General features: G+C 35.1%; 1 long non-coding RNA gene across 1 annotated transcript; it reads right to left on the reverse strand.

Annotated features, from left to right (window-relative positions):
* Positions 1–5,884: 5,884 nt before the first annotated feature.
* On the reverse strand, positions 5,885–7,541 carry LOC130047672 (uncharacterized). Its single transcript, XR_008796504.1, has 3 exons — positions 7,324–7,541; positions 6,583–6,676; positions 5,885–6,371 (listed from the first exon to the last, which is right to left on the reverse strand). It is a non-coding gene; the product is annotated as an uncharacterized LOC130047672 (long non-coding RNA).
* Positions 7,542–14,908: the final 7,367 nt, after the last annotated feature.

Raw genomic sequence — 14,908 nt, forward strand, 5'->3', positions numbered from 1 at the left:
AATGTGCTCTCTGGTGAGAGAATGCCATGAAATACGTTACGCATTATTTTGTATATCAATGTACATGTAGTTAACATATTTTGTTTTCTATTGTAGAATGAGTTGAGTGGGAAAATGAGCCTCCAGATGTATATGTACATGTGTATATTATAATTAAACCTCTGTTGCACTCACGCATGCGAGGTTACTCTACATTAGGTGTTCGAGTTTTATTTCCTGAATATTTTAGTTTTTGTTGAAATAGTAGAATACAGCAAAAATTTTAAAAAAAAAATTCTTCCAGTGATTTATTGAAGAAAAATCACAATATAATTCTTGTTATTGTATTTTGGAGGTTTATATATAATAGTCAGCGAAACCAACGATCCTCCGAAACCAACACGTACAATATCACACCCATCTCTCGGAAAACAGGATGATCGGGATAATGCTTTATAAATTAAAAACCAAAAAAGTTTACAATCCTAAACCGGACATATTTTGTGGAAATGTCTGTTGTGTGTAAAATCATTATAGGATTGAATATATAAATTATTTTGTTCATGGAGAAATGAATATAAAAACCGAATCGCTAACTTTGTTTTAAAAGAGTTTGCAATTCGGTTTTTACATTCGTTTCTCCACGAAGAAAACAACTTATATGTTAAATGCTTGTAATTCAATTGCAAATTAAAAAAATGTCTGTTTCCGTGAAATGTATTAACAACAGAGTCGAAATAGAAAAAGCTGCAGATCCGCGGAGTAATTTACACGCATGTCGGCCGCCAGCAGAAATCGACAGCAATTGCAGTTTTCTCTGCTTTACTGCAAGGTACACAGTTTGGGACATGCGTATATTAAAAAAAAAAAGAATTGTCGATCAGCCTCAAATTAGGGGCCGAAGGAACGCTTCCCGTCTGTTGGTTGAAGTAGACAGATTCATAGAGTGGGTGCCTGACACACTTATTAAATTTCTCACTATCACTTAATAGATTATCATTATTATTAGCCGAGACTATATTGGACAAAGTTTTGCTCATCGCGAGTTTTGGATTATTTGTGCATTCCCTTGAATAACTTTACACTGAGCCCTCTTTCCGATTACCATAATACTCGCCGCTCCAATGAGCAGATAGCGCCGTTAAAATTTTTCTCAAATTTTGGTTTTTAAGTCGGCTCGCGAATTTATCAACGGCGTGCGGATTCATCGTGTATCACAAACTTTCTGTATATTCTTACACCGACAGCAAATTAATCCCGCGCACAAAGATCTTCAAAAATTGTTCATTTGCTTTTTGAACAGCTTCATTAAGTTTTAAAGACAAATCATGCATGTATGTTGACATTCTTATAACAATGTAATTTAAATGAGTCCCCTCAATACGTTTAAAGAAACTAAAGATAGTGCGCACGAGAGTTTGTAGCAATAAAGTTTTAACAGACTCGAGATTTTCTTTGTTTAAAGTTCATATATATATAACATCACCCAAGCTTCGAAAAATGATGTACCAAGGTGCGATATAACGAGCCCCCCCCCCCCCCCCCCCCGTAATTATAAAGAAATCAAAAATTAAAGCCAGTAATTTAATTGTTACTAAATGAAGAATTCAAACGTAACCCTCTAAAATTTCGCCGCATTTAGATGGGTAAGTACATCAGTCGTTTACTGCAAAAGGAAAGTTAAAACTCAGAAGTAATCGCATATTCCCAGGCTTAAGAAAAACGTGCAACATGAAGAAATCTGACAAAATCAAGTGACAAAGGACGCGTACACGTACAAAACACTAGCACAGTCACGGTATCATAATATCATGGCAGTTTTAAAAATTGCACGATGAAATATTTTAATTGACTGTTTCATAATGATTAGTTACAGGGTGTAAGATAATTTTTTTAAAAACAATTTTACGGTTTTAGATAGGTAAACAACTCGGCGAAAAATTATAAGTGCACATTGCATTGACTAAAACAAAATGAGTCAAAAACCTTTAATGATATCTATAATGTGTTCCTTTACATAAAAAAAAATAATTAAAAAGTGGGTTAGGGTTAATTAATAAGCATAATGCAGGGGCGGATCCAGGAATTGCTGTTACGGGGGGCACCACTTTATGAGGCAGATGGTCCAGGGTGAAGCCCTCGTGGGGGTCCAGGGGGCGAAGCTCCCGAAATTTACAGATTTTATGTGGCTTGAAATATTTCTCCTATTTAGTCATTTGTACTATTTTCTATCATTTTGTGAAGGTGAAATTAATAAAATGACCAAAATTTTAAGTTTTTTTTTTTTTTAAAATGAAGTTCTCCCAATAAAGTAATTAAAGAAATCAAAAGATTTTGTCATTTATTTCTCCGGTAGTGGAAGGAAATATTGCTTCTTTTATCGTTTAGTACATTTTCCGAAACAAGATACCGCGATTTACCTTAAATTTGAAAATTTTAGGGGAGGGGGGAGGGGGGGGGGGGGCGCCGGCTGCGCCCCCTCTAAATCCGCCACTGTAATGTACTATTCCGATTGTTTTTTTGTTTTTTTTGAAGAATTATGGAATTCCATTAATGTCATTGTAATAGTCAATATTTACGTTTTCCGAAGTACGGAAACCCATTTCAGTCATATTTCTAAATTCATCCGACGGTATATATATGAGATTTTGTAAACAATTACTTATGCCCCCTTTCAAAGAAGAAAAGGAGGGGGTGTGCTTCGTACTTGTCGGTCGGCAGACCACATGCTCGCTCTTGGGAACCATTCACTTGATCGTTATGATATTTCAAATGTTGGTTGGTTATAAGTAGAAGAGGACCCCTATTGGTTTTTAGGTCGAAAGGTGAAAAGTCAGTCCATTCTGGACATAGGAAAATACTGTCCATTCAATATCTTGAGAACCCTTTTTTTGACAGACATCAAACTTGGTACACTGGTACATCCTAAGAAGTAGATGACCCCTTATGATTCTAAGGTCATATGGTTAAAGGTCAAGGGTAAAAATGGACATAGGAATATACTATTCACTCAATATCTCGAGAACCCTTTGCTTGACGGACATCAAACTTGGAACACTGGTACATCTTAAGAAGTAGATGACCCCTATTGATTGTTAGGTCACATGGTTAAAGATCAAGAGTCAAACTGGACATAGTAATATATTGTCTCCTATATTTAAAGAATCAGTAGCTTGACTGACACCAAACTTGGTACACTGGTACATCCTATGGAATAGATGACTCCTATCTATCTTAGATCACATGGTCAAAGGCCAAGGGTCAGTCCATTCTGGACATAGGAAGATATTGTCCACTCAACATCTTGACTTGCATTGGTTTGGTTCTAATATCAATTAAATGATGCATGTGTATAACCGTTTACAATTCTGCACCACGTTGGGAGTGGGGGTATTGTTGTATGTTTGTATTGTTTGACAAACATTTCTTGTTTTCTTTATTGTTTTGATGGTAGCATTATATGACTAGTTGATGAATAAACTCTAAAAATATGCATGGATAGTGAGTACAGTAAAAACAGCAATGTTTCTTACAGATGTCAACTGCATAGTCATTGTAACATTGAGTAAAGTTTAAGGAATTGATTTGCTGAACTTTTTGGTTGGATGGTATCTTCTTACAACCACTGTGGTGCTTATTTGAGGGTTTTCTGTTGTGATATAAAGTACTATATGACTACATAATGATTTTCCTCCAATTCTTAGCATTTGTACATCATGGATTGTTTAGCACAATCATCAGTTAGCAATGACTCTTTACATCCATGTTGGATATGTACATGTAATTTAAATGGCAGTGGTCATGACTTAGTCAAATTTAGTCACCTTACACAGATGTGATGCATTAAAATATAAATCCTGCTAAAAGAAGCGTGCATATGCGAACTCACACACACGATGTTCGTCATCCGTGTACTACTATCTTGCTCCTTTAAGATTACCTATTCCAGTTGACAATGAAGAGTGAGTAGACTCTCAGGCCCTTGAGGCCTTTGATTTTTTTATCCATTTTATTTTTGCAAATAATTGGGGGTGGCGACCGTCGCTCCTATGCCGACGCCCTTGGACTTATTTACATAATATGGCCTAATTCTACCCAGCGTCGCTCAAAGCTTACCTTGAATTATTTTCATTGCCCCATTTTGTATTCCGTTTAATAGAGCTGAAATGTTGGCTGTCTTGCAGATATTTGATTTCTTCTGTATTTTTAAAAATCTCTTTGGGTCCTCAATTATAGTGTTTTCAGAATTTTCTTCTCTCAATCTTTTTCCTTCCATTTCTTCAATCAGTTTTTTTTATAATTGAAAGACGCGCCTACGTCACTAGTATCGGAGAAGGGTTCTTCTATTTCACCATCATACATTTGTAAGTCAACTATTGTTGTGTTGTCGTAAAGACAGATATATATTGTTTTGTTGTTGTAAATAAAGGTATATATTATTGTTGTTGTTTTTTTATTGTAAATACAGGTATAAATTATTGTTTTGTTGTTGTATATATACACGTGATGTTGGTTGCATTTGATCATGAATGTTAATATAATACATTTTGAATATATTATTTTTATTATTAAACTATTTTCGATTTGAAAGCACTTATGAGGTTGAATTTGAAACTGTTCACGTGCCCTTTGATCGTTTACATCCATTGAGTTATCCTTCCTTGATCAGAATCTAAGCTAAACCTGCATGAAAGACAGACACTGTATGATTCTCTGTGGCCGGAAGTCATTTTGTCTAGTTCTTAACGTTTAGAACGTGTAGTGATGTTTCATAATTACGTTTGGCTTGGGAATGATGTATCGATATAATACACCTGGGTTGACATTTAATGGAGCATGGTACAGTACTGTGATATCAGGAGTTGAACACGAAAACGGAACACGAAATTCTACAGAAAATGTCGATCATCACACACGATTAGTAAACTAGAGTTGCAATGACTTCAGTAGAAATTTTAGTTTAAGGGCTACAAAGTACATGTACATAGATTTAACAAGCCCTTGCTTATGTTTCAATATATGGAAAACCTGAGGTATACTTTATGGTGAAATCTATGTCATATAGGTACAAATGCATTTAGCCGGATATTGAATCAAGAAATGAATTTTAATTTCATTTTAAAATGACGCGCGTCATGACGTATGCCATTATGTCGCAGTTCATACCCTCATGCATTTTTTTTAAAAATGAAAATTTCTGATATTGAAATTCTACTTTTAAAACCCCAGAAATTAAAATAGACGTACTACATTCATCAAAATTCATACGCGTATTGTTCACAACTACAGCGCATTTATGAGAAAATAGCCCAGCAGGCAAAGTTAGTTGGATTGACGTTGTATTGACGACGATTTCTGACGTTGGATTTACGTTGGATTGTTGTTGAAAATGAAAGTTTTTTAGACGTCTTTTTCTGACGTCTACACAATGTCAGATTTCAACGTCTACACAACGTCAGATTTCAACGTCTACACACCGTCAGATTTTAACGTCTACACAACGTCAGATTTCACCGTCTACACAACGTCAGATTTCACCGTCACACAGACGTTCATAATCCCATGGGGATCCGGGTTATAATAGGTCCTCAATACCCCTTGCTTGTCGTAAGAGGTGACTAAACGGGACGGTCCTTTGGATGAGACCGCAAAAACCGAGGCCCTAGCTGTGTCAAACTAGTTGTGGCATGATAAAGATCCATCCCTGCTTAAAGGCCATATAAGAGCCGAGCATAGGCCTAAATTTTGCAACCCTTCACCGGCAATGATGACGTCTCCATATGAGTAAAAAATTCTCGAGCAAGACATTAACAATATACAATCAATCAATCGACATCAAACTGACACCATTTTTGCAACATCAATAAGTTGAAATGTAATCATTTGAACAAGAGAACTCTTATTCTTGTCATTTTCCTTCTTTATTCATTGTTCATGAAATAATATTCAGTCAGTAACACTATCAAATATCAGGGCGTCAAGTGAATTTTGGTCCAAAAAATATAGGACAAACCTCAGAAATATAGCACCTTTTTGAAGTAAATGTTGTATAGTTACAAATAGATGACACAAATTGTTTGTAATATACAGTACTGGTTTTGCTTCAGAATCCAACATTTTTCGCTTACCCTAAAATATAGGAATTTATAGGAATTTCACAGAAATATAGGAATTTTTGTGGAAATATAGGAATTTATAGGAATAACCCCCAAATATAGGAACTTAAAGGAAACTTGACGCCCTGAAATATAAATCAAAGTTATCATTTGATTCCATTAATTATTTTTCGACCCGGCCACCTCCACCTCTCCGGTCTGATGCATATTTAAGGTACTTCGCAACAGCCTCTTGGACTTCGTGTTCCGTCGCATTAAATTGATGAACTGCACTTGCTACAAAAATAAAGAAGTATTTATTAAAAATCATCTTTACAATATCTAGTGATAACAAGTTAGAAATTTAAAAATTCAAAATTTATTATCAAGGTTAAAGTTTCAGACAGAAAGACAAGTGAAAAACAAATTCATACCCCCTACTTTAGTTGCAGGAACATAAATTTTTTAATGACATTAAATTTAATGAAACTGACATAGATAAACATACCTATCACTGCCTGAAACACTGATGTCGTGCCAAATGCCATCTTCCCTCTTTGCCCTTTACATTCATAAGGGACATTACATCATTTGTCATTATCCTGAAAATGTAATTAAAATATACAGTCCATGAAACACTCTTTCCCACATTAATAGTGAGTGAATGGGAAAGTAGATCGTTACAGGGGCTTTGAAGTTACACAGGTACAGCTGTACATATAAAATCGATGTGCACATACATGTGAATAAAATATCCATAGTGTCAGAATTAAAATGCATAAATATTACTATTAATAGTGTATGTGCATCGGTAAGGTGTTCATTTCATAAGCTACAATTCAATAAGCTATAGAGTGAATAAATTAAGCGATATATATATATATTTTACAAACGAGGACAAGAGTGATGTACATATACGTTTTAGTTTATTGTTATTTTTTATTTGATATACCAAACTTGTATATTGTTTAAACTTACTAAGTATGATTTCGTTCTACTCAAAAATTCAGAGTTATCAATCAATATAACCATGCATATCATGCTAATGTTGCATACTTTGTGTATTAGTAAATGATGTACATTTGATGTTATAGTATTTCAAAATTAATGTTCTTAGAATTTGAATTTCTTTTGTTTACAAATCAAATTATACACAGGTCTTACAATTGCCAAATATACAGAATGAATCATTTACATGTCGATGCTGGCATTTATAAGACATTAATATTAACTACAAAACTATACTCACATTACCCGACTGTTCACCAGCTCTCAGACTTTGTGTTACAAGAATGGCTTGGGTTTTCCAAAACTTTGACCTACACAGCATATCAAATCCCGAAAAAATTGCATAACTAGGATCGGCTGTATGAGTCTTGGCCATAGCATCCCGCTGTGCCATTCCTCGTTAACTCTCGGTAAACACATTGCATGAAAGGGGGATCCTTAATTAGAATTCCCAGAGCAGAGCATGCACACCCACAAGCAAATGAAATGAATTCATTTGTTCAACATATTGTTGAGTTAAAAATACACTTTTATTATTTTTTTTGTATATTTTAAAACTGACATAAGATATGATTACCGGTATACGGTAGATGTCGTAATTTTTCTCTCTGTAGCATGGCTTTCTGCATGCATGCTGCACAATTTACATGAGTTTGGGCAAATGCGATTACTTTTAACTTTTCTTTCACAGTAAACGACCGACTGAAAATAAGCAATTGAAATAGGCCGACTATTGTCTGGCGTTCTCTGTTGAGTATAAAGATTGAACCAAAATTCTTATCGTAGTCGTAATCTACGTGAAATAAAATATCCGGAAAGTTATGGTTTAAAATAAATATTACAACTCTAATTTGAATATAGGCTTTTGCCTATTTTAGACGACCAGACAAAATCAATTAATTACTATATCACACGCAGTTTCATAATTTCCACAACGTTGAAGAACTGACGTCGGGATATCGTCGTTTTCCCACATCAGACTGACCACAACCAATTATCAACGTCATAACGACGTCAATAGCCGACATTGATTAGACGTAGCAATTTGACGTCCATCCGACGTTGGAATTTAGTCATCTGACGTCGCGACCTAAATTCAACCAAAATCCGACGTCGATTTGACGTCACGTGTTTGCTGGGAGCTGTCTTTACAATTTGTAGATATATCAAAGGCAAACACAATGAAAATATAATTACCCAAAATTGACAGCCACAGACTGTACATTCACAGTTGTACGTTTTTGTATGTGAATACTGGCGATTTTGTCATGTTGTCATCAACTATCCGACTTAGCATCAAAGGCAAAATAGGTGGAAAGTATGTTTTTAAAATTTGCCATATTTTGTGTTTTTACATATTTGTACACGTTTTATTGGATAGGTTACTTAATGTCACGTGACTAGTCAGCCTGTTTTAAACTCTAACTAGTCAATTTGTGTATGTAGTTGTCAGTTAATTTCTGATTTAAAGAGTTTCGATCCTGACATTTGTAGTATTGCCAATTTTTGGGAAGATATCATTGATTTCTACATTGAAAAAGAATTATGAAATTAAAAAGAAATACTGGGGTCATAGTATTGTTATTGAGCTGCAATGTGTTAAACTTGACTTTTTTGCGCTTAAGATTCACTTAAATTCGATTTGTAAGTTGGCATCACAGTAACAGAAATTAATCATTACATAAAATAGATATGCACATCATTCTTCTAACAATATAGATATAAAAAGTTTAATACTAGTAGATTGAAAAACAAAAATAATGACCTTTTTGCACTTCGTAATTAAATTCATCATATGCAATTTAAAGTTACAAATTTTATAACCGATTTACCATCAAACTTTGCAAGATATCTACATTTTGATATTCTTGAGAAATAAATCACTGAAATTTACATTACAAGACCAGTGTATATATTTGTGACGGACGCAACTTAAAGAAATGTAAGACTGTTCGTCAAAAGCTGGCTGCGTTATAATGATGACTATCAGGGTCTATAAGGACCTCTTCTAATGACTGTGCCTCTGTTTAGTTCATGTAACTCAAAACTCAATTTATTTTCTACGTATTTCCCTTTCTACACGGAGGTTTTTTTTAAGGATTGAAAACTATTTAGCAATACGAGGGAAATAAATTAGCAGGGATCTGACAAGGACATTTTGTACACAAGTGTTGCACTGAATATGCGACATACAGGTACATGAAGGGGAGAAGTCCCGGCATTCAACAAGACTATAACGAAATTACAATTGGTGTAAGACAGACCCTATATTGGTATAAGACAGACCCTATATTGGTATAAGACACACCCTATATTGGTATAAGACAGACCCTATTTTGGTACAAGACAGACCCTATATTGGTATAAGACATACCCTATTTTAATTTCATTTACGTACACTAAGGATATTCCGAAGTTTTGCTTTTACTTTTTAAAAATATGGAACCCGAGTACATCTAAGATGATCAATATAGTTTAGCCCTTAATGAGACAACATATGTTGAACAAACCGTACACATGTACATAACGGTACATACACATGTACATAACGGTACCATACACATGTACATAACGATACCATACACATGTACATAACGGTACCATACACATGTACATAACGGTACATACACATGTATATAACGGTACCATACACATGTACATAACGGTACATACATATGTACATAACGGTACATACACATGTACATAACGATACCATACACATGTACATAACTGTATCATACACATGTACATAACGGTACATACACATGTACATAACGGTACATACACATGTACATAACGATACCATACACATGTACATAACTGTATCATACACATGTACATAACGGTACATACACATGTACATAACGGTACATACACATGTACATAACGATACCATACACATCTACATAACTGTATCATACACATGTACATAACGGTACATACACATGTACATAACGATACCATACACATGTACATAACTGTACCATACACATGTACATAACGGTACATACACATGTACATAACTGTACCATACACATGTACATAACGGTACATACACATGTACATAACGGTACCATACACATGTACATAACGGTACATACACATGTACATAACGGTACCATACACATGTACATAACGGTACCATACACATGTACTTAACGGTACATACTCAGGTACATAACGGTACCATACACATGTACATAACGATACCATACACATGTACATAACGGTATCATACACATGTATATACCAGTAAGCGTGGGTAAGCGATAAGATGTCACTAGGAGAGATAACTCTACTTGGTTTAAAAAATGTTCGAGGACACGTAAATTCGTGGGTAAGAGTGACCCACGAAATCCGGGAACGTCAATCCCCCACGGACAATGATGATTCCTCAGTATGTCGGTGTGACGAGGCTTCAGGTACACGTATATTATATACTTTCAAAAACTGAAACAAATTTTTTATATTCACATTTTAATCATTTCACACTCAACGGTTCATGTGTAAGGCGACTAATGGGTTAGGTCAAGATTATTCATACGCCGTGGTTAACTTCAGCTAGGGAGACTGTTGAGGAAGTAATGTGAATATTGTTAGGTGACCCCTACTCATTTTATGATAGCGTGGTTGTCCTCAATACAATATTGATATATAATTCCGTTTTTGTAATGAGATCATTAGGTATGTTTTTAGAGTTGATCCAGCACGTCTGTCTACACTGTGAATATTCACCATAAGACAACTCGGGGTATTTAGTGCGCTCCTACTGTATAAGCAATCCACGTAATTGGTTCCAGTCAGTAATTAGAAACACTAGTTAATTGATTTTGTAAAATAAGGAGGATGGGTAACGGACATAAAAAAAACGACTTGGGAATGAAAGCAAATGTCCCTGCTATTGTTGTAGATTCGTGAATGTGTTAATCAGCAGCGACTGAATGAAAAGAATGAATCAAGAAATGAAGAATGCTAAAACTTCAAATTAATTTGACATTTTTTTTTCCGGTAAAGCAGAATTTTTTTTTTTAAATACACAACGAATCAAATCTTTGGAGATTCAGAGTCAATGAGTTGATATGGCGTTCAACTGATAAAATTGATATACTGTATCTGAACGGTGAGTTGTTAGTGACAGCAACCACTTCATTTTCTACGAATTTAACACAATATACTAACTTAGAAGGATGGTTGCTATATAGCATCGATGTTCCACAGAATCAAGAAAGTTAAGGTTAAGATAAGTGCATATAAGATAACGAAAAATTATACCATCCTCGACCATGACACGAGAAAACACCTCTCGATGCAACCAGAGGAAATTGAAAAGAAGTCGACGTATATTTACAGAAAACTGAAGTTTGATAACTGTTATGTCAGTGCGGAAGACTTCAAAAGTAAATTCATGTTTCTGTTAATGTTTGAGTATATCGGATTAAATCACAGTTTCACTGCATGTTCATGAGACAGCGTACAAATGTTCGGTTGAAAAAGTGTGTTGTGCTTCAAGAACAACTGTTGGTCGTATAGTGGCTTCATGTTCCAGCATCCCCGAGAACGCCTCTAGAAGATAATGGTTGATTGTATATTGTTTAACCTCTCGCTCGAGAATATTACTTCCTTATGCATGGACTATAACAAACATTCTATTTCCAGGGCCCTCTGGGTAATAAAGACTCGAGAAAATTTCACTCATATGGAGACGTCACCATTGTTGGTGAAGAGCTCTGTGCTCGGCGCTTCTCGCCTTTGTTTATCGTGCCACACTTCCTGAGGACCTATTCTATCCCGGATCCTAGACTATAATGGAAAACAAAGTACTCAGTATTAGTGGAGCTACAATGTAGGTACTGGTGACGCAGTGTAACTAGATCACGGGAAGTGACGTAATCCGAGATTCTTCTGACGTTATATTGTGACGTGTGCGGGGGAGTGTCAGCGGAGGCCGTATTAAAATGTGGGAATTCACCAACACTATCTGCTCTCGCTACTTTGCCTACCTTTAACTACTTTAATTCGCAGGTCTAACTGCCGAGACACGAGCATTCAGTAATCGGATAATCATTCTACAAGTTAATCATGACTAATATGATGTTATCACCGTTTAAACGGACTAACTCCGACAAATGAAGCATCACTCTGAATTAGATCGCCTCCTCGCGATTCGATTTCTTTGCGCATGACGTTAGCACACAAATACACGAAATTCCAATCGGGATCAACGTAGATATGATCAACTTGAAGAATAAGCATTCGGTTACTGAACCTTCGAGTTAAGAGGCTAGATCTGTGAATAAAATTGTAAAAGGCAGGCAAAGTGGTGACACCAGCTGGTGTTGTGAATTCCCTCTTAAAATTTTCAAAATGGCCTACGCTCAGACTCCCTCCATACGTCACGACCTACAGGAGTAGGTAATAGTCAGAAATATTGAATTAAAAGGACAGTGGAGAACTTTTCTTCACCATCCTGATTCAGACTACATCTCCATTTCTCATACATTTGAACGGCAAACAAACAATATGAAAACGTGCACCCAACATCACGTTTAAATTCCCCAATGTTAAAAGGTGTTGAAATATATACTTTTGTGTTATCGCCAAATCGTAGAGGTAGGAGAAAGATAATGGCAAATTTACTTCCAAGTTGTTACTGAGTGGTTCTTTATAGGACCGATCAAACATACATACCCCGCAATAAGCTTAGTTGATTTCTCTAACAAATATACCACACTTTGATACATGTACTAGTGCTTTTAAAAACGCCACCATCGACATATATTATATACTCGTACTTTTCACTAACACTTAAATGAAAACCATAAAATCCTGGCGCCAATTCCATAAATCTCCAAAACATTTTTTTTCAGAGACAAAATATATTCAATTTTTATATCACAAAGCTTTGTCAACGACTCAACAATCATCATCTCCAACATGCCGATACATTATTGATATTCTTCCGAGAATGGGCACTCTGTTACATTATGTTTGTTTACAATCTTTCGCTTTTTCTATAAATGTTTCCACTTGCCTAGCTGTCAATTCCATTAGTGCATTGTATAGAAACTGGTCAGGGCTGTGGATTAGCACTGAGCCAGCATTCGTCGTATGGTATGAAATAGAACGAGTTAATGCCATGTCTTTGATCGAGTCATCACTGTGCTTTTACGATTGATTGAAGAAAACACGCTTTTTGACATTAGAATAACGAATTACCATGGTCCGTTAATAGATCAAAGTACAGGGATATTCGTGTTAGGATCGGATATGGCTACTTTTTGGCATTTTTATTGCATACGGTTCAAAAGCGTCTTGTTAGAATATAATGATTTTCCACCTTGAAAGCGTGCATAGTCAGAATGAATCATGGGTAACGAGTGTGTTTCTCTACACTTGGCGTCTGACATTGATTGACATGAGATGTCTTTGTTTTTAATTTGTATGTATCCAGTAAGGAAAACATTTATATTAGAATGATAAAGAATTACAAGACACGCAAACGTGTTTGATTGGATAAGAAAAGTATCTACAATATATCTCGTTATTTGATTGGATTAAAATAGCATCTCCAATGTATGTCCTTATTTGATTGTATAAGAAAAGTATCTACAATATATCTCGTTACCGGGTATTTGATTGGATTACAAAAGTATCTACAATATGTCCTTACTTGATTGGATAAGAAAAATATCTACAATACGAAAGGTGAAGATAATGAATAGTGATCAATCTCATCAGGAATACAAAATAAAGAGTTGGGCGAACACAGACCTCTGGATATACCAGGGGTGGGATTAAGTCCCTAGGGGGAGTAAGCATCCCCTTCCGACCGATCAAACCCGTTGTAAGTCCTATGCCTTGATCAGGTAAACGGATCAATCTTTAGTCTTAATCAGTGTTTCAAGAACGGCCTACCAATAGGTATGAAACAAGTCAGACAGCATTTGACCCATTCATAGGCTGTATTGACAATCTAGATCATTATAACGATCATAGAATTTGCGAAACCCTCAATTTAAACGAGATGTTGAAACCCATGTAACATCATTTTGTTTGTTATTAGCCTGCCTCGATTTAAAAACTGATCATACGCAGATCATGCTCTTGCTTATAGAATCAGTTGAGAGATACATGTATAATTTGATTTGCTTTGAAGATATTTTATCATATAACTATACAAAAAGAGTGGTTACACGTTCTAGCAACTTAGAAAACCTCTCCCGTATACAAAATATATTGTGTTATACATGTACAAATAAAGATTGCCATATCACAGAAAATATAATATTCGTTATATTATACAGTTATGAGAATATACAATATATGTTTAGGTTCATGTAAGTACATAATCAGACATGAAATGCTAAACATATTTTAAAATTATGATATCTTCCGATTAAAATATGTTAGAGTTCTTAATAAACTTCTGAACTGCTCTGAAAATCTAAACTTTACATCATTTGAAAAATATTCATTTCCCCATAATAAAAGGTGGGTATCGACACTAGCAATATCATTTAACTGAAGCAGTTCATTGAAAAAAAACAATTTGTTAGTAGCCTGCCTCGATTTAAAAACTGACCATACGCAGATCAGGCTCTTTCGTATAGCATCAGTTGAGAGATACATGTATAATCTCCATATGATAATGGAATATTGCTACATAGATATGGGAAGATGACTACGAAGAAGTTGAAATCATCCCGTTTGTCATAAAGTTGAGTTGTTAGTTTGTCGTTAATATTCATTTTTAATAAAAATATCCAAATATGATTCGGATGCGGAAAAATGTCTTACAGTAGCATTAAAATCATTCGCCCTTTTCG

This window comes from Ostrea edulis, chromosome 7, assembly GCF_947568905.1.
Source record: "Ostrea edulis chromosome 7, xbOstEdul1.1, whole genome shotgun sequence".
Classification (NCBI taxonomy): domain Eukaryota; kingdom Metazoa; phylum Mollusca; class Bivalvia; order Ostreida; family Ostreidae; genus Ostrea; species Ostrea edulis.